Source organism: Ammospiza caudacuta, chromosome 31, assembly GCF_027887145.1.
Source record: "Ammospiza caudacuta isolate bAmmCau1 chromosome 31, bAmmCau1.pri, whole genome shotgun sequence".
Classification (NCBI taxonomy): Eukaryota; Metazoa; Chordata; class Aves; order Passeriformes; family Passerellidae; genus Ammospiza; species Ammospiza caudacuta.
The window spans coordinates 3,657,538-3,662,566 of NC_080623.1; the positions used below are offsets into that span (position 1 = coordinate 3,657,538).

General features: G+C 60.1%; 1 non-coding gene across 1 annotated transcript; it reads right to left on the reverse strand.

The window, feature by feature from the left end:
* Positions 1-3,571: 3,571 nt before the first annotated feature.
* On the reverse strand, positions 3,572-3,653 carry TRNAS-CGA (transfer RNA serine (anticodon CGA)). The gene has a single exon. It is a non-coding gene; the product is annotated as a tRNA-Ser (tRNA).
* Positions 3,654-5,029: the final 1,376 nt, after the last annotated feature.

Consider the following 5,029-nt stretch of genomic DNA (forward strand, 5'->3'; position numbering starts at 1 on the left):
CTCGGATTTTTGGGGTTCTCTGGATTCAGATTTTTGGGGTTCCCTAGACTCGGATTTTTGGGGTTCCCCATGGGATTTTTGGGGTTCCCTGGACTCGGATTTTGGGGTTCCCCACTGAACTTTTGGGGTTTCCTGAACTCAGAATTTTGGGGTTCGTTGGACTCAGAATTTTGGGGTTCCCCATTGGATTTTTGGGGTTCCCCACTGGATTTTCGGGGTTCCCTGAACTCGGATTTTTGGAGTTCCCCGAACTCGGATTTTTGGGGTTCCCCATTGGATTTTTGGGGTTTCCTGGACTCAGAATTTTGGGGTTCCCCATGGGATTTTTGGGGTTCCCCACTGAATTTTTGGGTTTCCTGGACTCAGAATTTTGGGGTTTGTTGGACTCAGAATTTTGGGGTTCCCCACTGGATTTTCGGGGTTCCCTGAACTTGGATTTTTGGGGTTCTCTGGATTGAGATTTTTGGGGTTCCCTGGACTCGGATTTTGGTGTTCCCCATTGGATTTTTGGGGTTCCCCATTGGATTTTTTTGGTTTCCTGAACTCAGAATTTTGGGGTTCATTTGACTCGGAATTTTGGGGTTCCCTGGACTCAAATCTTGGGGTTCCCCAATGGATTTTTGGGCTTCCCTGGACTCGGATTTGGGGTTCCCCACTGGATTTTTTGGTTCCCCACTGGATTTTTGGGGTTCCCCATTGGATTTTTTGGGGTTCCCCACTGGATTTTTTGGGGTTCCCCACTGGATTTTTTTGGGGTTCCCCGCTGGATTTTTGGGGTTCCCCACTGGATTTTTTTGGGGTTCCCCACTGGATTTTTTTGGGGGGGGTTCCCCACTGGATTTTTTGGCTTCCCTGGACTCGGATTTGGGGTTCCCCGCTGGATTTTTTGGGGTTCCCCGCTGGATTTTTTGGGGTTCCCCACTGGATTTTTGGGTTCCCCACTGGATTTTTGGGGTTCCCCATTGGATTTTTTGGGGTTCCCCGCTGGATTTTTTTGGGGTTCCCCACTGGGTTTTTGGGCTTCCCTGGACTCGGATTTGGGGTTCCCCACTGGATTTTTTTGGGGTTCCCCGCTGGATTGGACCCGTTACAAACCCAGCTGAGCTCTCCCCATTCCAAGAGAGGGGAACTGGGGGGGCTCCAGACCCCTCGGGGGTCCCCCAAACCCTGCAAGCTCCATCTGCTCCTGCAGTTCCCCCCTGGCCTGGTGTCCCCAGTGCCACCAACCCCGCAGTGACCCTTGGGGACCCTCCTGTCCCCCTCTTTCCGTGCGTGCCCCATTCCCTGACCCCAGGAGCATCTCCCACCTCCTCCCAATCCGTGTTCGGCTCTGTTTTCTCCACTTTTGGTGTTATTTTTCCAAACACTCCTGATTGTTCTGTATTTTTAATTTTTTTTTTTTTCTTACCTTTTTATTCTCCCTTTTTTTCTGTCTTTTTTTTTTTTTTTTTTTTTTACTCTCCCTTTTTATTTGATTTTTCCAAGTAACCGTGGGCAGGCACCTCTGGCCTGGGACTCGTTGGGAATTTAATTTATTTGCATTTATTTTGTTGTTTTTTTGGGTTTTTTTTATAATTGTTTCTCGTCCCGGCAGATCTGGAGGGAGGCAGGGATTGAAGTGATCAATAAACAGAATTCTGGTTGCTTTATCCCCGTTTTGGGGGGGCTCCTCCTGCACCCCAAAACCCTCCCCGTGTCGGGGGGCTCAGTTTTGGGGTGAAAATGGCTGGGTTTGGGATCCTGGGGGGATTTGGGGATTAATAAATGTCAGTGCTAAAAGGGAATGGGGGTGGCTGAGGGTCTTGGGGGGTTCCCTCTGTCCCCACCCTAAAAAGAGCAGGGATTGGGGGGTCCCACCCTAAAAAGAGCTGGGACTGGGGGGTCCTCACCCCAAAAAGTGATGGGGCTGGGGGTCCCCACCCCTAAATGAGCTAGGATTGGGATTGGGGGGTCCCCACCCCAGAAAGAGCTGGGATTGGGGGGTCCCCACCCCAAAAAGAGCTGAGGCTGCGGGGTCCCCACTGTTCCCACCCCAAAAAGAGCTGGGACTGGGGGGTCCCACCCTAAAAAGAGCTGGGACTGAAACTGGGGGGTCCCCATCCCTAAAAGAGCTGGGGCTGGGACTGGGGGGTCCCCATCCCTAAAAGAGCTGGGATTAGGGGTCCCCACCCCAAAAAGAGCTGGGATTGGGGGTCCCCACCCCAAAAAGAGCTGGAACTGGGGGTTCCCACCCCAAAAAGAGCTGGGATTGGGGGTCCCCACCCCAAAAAGAGCAGGGATTGGGGGTCCCCACCCCAAAAAGAGCTGGGATTGGGGGTCCCCACCCCAAAAAGAGCTGGGATTGGGGGTCCCCACCCCAAAAAGAGCTGGAACTGGGGGTTCCCACCCCAAAAAGAGCTGGGATTGGGGGTCCCCACCCCAAAAAGAGCTGGGATTAGGGGTCCCCACCCCAAAAAGAGCTGGGATTGGGGGTTCCCACCCCAAAAAGAGCGGGGATTGGGGGTCCCCACCCCAAAAAGAGCGGGGATTGGGGGTCCCCACCCCAAAAAGAGCTGGAACTGGGGGTTCCCACCCCAAAAAGAGCGGGGATTGGGGGTCCCCACCCCAAAAAGAGCTGGGATTGGGGGTCCCACCCTAAAAAGAGTGGGGATTGGGGGGTCCTCACCCCAAAAAGTGATGGGACTGGGGGTCCCCACCCCAAAAAGAGCTGGAATTGGGGGGTCCCCACCCCAAAAAGAGCTGGAATTGGGGGTCCCCACCCCAAAAAGAGCTGGGACTGGGGGGTCCCACCCTAAAAAGAACTGGGACAGAAACTGGGGGGTCCCCACCCCAAAAAGAGCCGGAATTGGGGGTCCCCACCCCAAAAAGAGTCGGTACCGGGGCTTGGGGGGAGTCCCTGCTGCTCCCACCCCATTAAAGGAACCGGGATTAGCGGGGGTTCCCCGTTATTCCCAACCCTAAAAGAGCCGGTACCGGGGCTTGGCGACTCTCCGATCGTCCCGCCGTTAAAGCGGCCGGTACCGGAGGCAGGGCGCGTGTTCTGCCCGCTGCCGCCGCCGTTAGGAGCCGGTAACCGGGCGAGGGTCCCCGTTAGAAGAGCCAGGAGCTGGTGGGGGAGGTCCCCGGTGTTCCTGCCGTTAAAGGAGCCGGTACCGGAGGCCGAGCGTGTGTCTTCCCCGGTGTTCCTGCCCTTAAGAGAGCCGGTACCGGGGCTTGGGGGATCCGTGGTGTTCCCGCCATTAAGAGAACCGGTACCGGGGCTTGGGGGATCTGCCGTTAAGGGAGCCGGTACCGGGGCTTGGGGGATCTGTGGTGTTCCTGCCGTTAAGAGAACCGGTACCGGAGACTGAGGGTGTGTGGTCCCAGGTATCCCCGCCGTTAAAGGAGCCGGTACCGGCCGGCGGGAGGCTCCGTGATGCCCCCACCGTTAAAAGAGCCGGTAACGGACGCTGAGAATGAGTCTTCCGCACTGTTCTCGCCGTTAAAAGAGCCGGTACCGGACGTGCGCCGTGTGCTCGCCGTTACCGACGGAGCTCCCGCGTGTGTCTCCAACCAGCAAAAGTGAGCGTGGCGTCACGGACAGGATTCGAACCTGTGCGGGGAAACCCCATTGGATTTCGAGTCCAACGCCTTAACCACTCGGCCACCGTGACTCTCGCGCCTTCTTCCCGCCGCGCTCCGTATAGACCCGGCCCCGCCGCCGCTCCCGGCCCCGCCCCGCCCGGTGTCCGGTACTCGGTGCCCGGTTTGGTGCCCAATGCCCTGTGCCCGGTGCGGTGATCAATGCCCGTTTTTGTGCTCGGTGCCCGGTGCTGTGATCAATGCCCGGGGCCTGGTGCTCGGTTCCCGGTGCCCGGCGTTTGATGCTCAATGCACCGAGCACCACCGGTTTGGTTGTCGATGTCCGGCGCCCGGTGCGGTGATCAATGCCTGGTACTCGGTGCCCAGTCCTCGTTGCCCGGTGCTCGGTGCCCGGCTTGGTGCTCGTTGCCCGGTGCTCAGTGACTGGTTTGGGGCACTGGACCGGAATGCTCAATGTCCGGTGCTCGGTGCGGTGATCTATGGCCGGTGCCCGGTGCTCGGTGACTGGCTTGGTGCTCGGTCTCCGGTTCTCGGTGCCCCGTACCCGGCCTGGTGCTCAATGCTCGGTTTGGTGCTCAGTGCCCGACTCGGTGCTCAATGCCCGGTGCTCAGCGCCCGGTGCCGTTCCGGAGCTCCCTCCGGTGCCCATCCCTTCCCACCCCCGCCTTCCCCCGTCCCGGGCTGCTCCAAGCCCCGTCCAACCCGGCCTGGAGAACCTCCGGGCATGGAGCAGCGACGGCACCTTTGGGAAATCCATTCCCCACCCTCCCAGGGAGGAGGAATTTCCTCCCAGTCTCCCATCTAAACCAAATTTCTTGAGATGTGAACCCATTTCTCCTTCTCGTGCGTCTCTTGTCGCATTTGCGGGCGGCGGGGCCGGTAACGGGCAGCGGGACCAACAACGGGCGGTGGAGCGGGGAAAGGGACCCGGAGGGCCGGGAACAGCGCCCGGGGGACAGCGGGAACGGCGGGAGCGGGACCAGCAGGAGGCGGTGGCGGGCGCGGCGGGACCGGCGGGCGGTACAAGGGGGCCGGGAACCGCGATCGGGGTCGTGAACAGCGATCGGGGTCGTGAAGAACGATAGGAGGTGGCGGTGCGGGAGCGGGAAATCGACCAGGGCCGGTAAAACCGGGCGGGAGCGGGAACAGCCACCGGCACCGGCAACACCGGGCGGGAGCGGCGGGAGCGGCAGTGCGGGAGCGGCACCGCCAGGGGGCGGCAGCGGCGGCGGCGGGAGCGGCAGTGCGGGAACGGGAGGGCACCAAAGGGGGCGGCGGGGCTTTAACAGCGAGCGGGGCCGGGCGAGCGGCGGGGACAGCGACCGGGAACGGGGACAGCGGGACCGGGGACAGCGGGACCGGGGACAGCGACCGGAGGCGGCGGCGGCGGCGGGCGCGGCCGTGGCGGCGCGGGGCCGGCAGGGGGCGGCAGTGGCGGGCGGAGGCG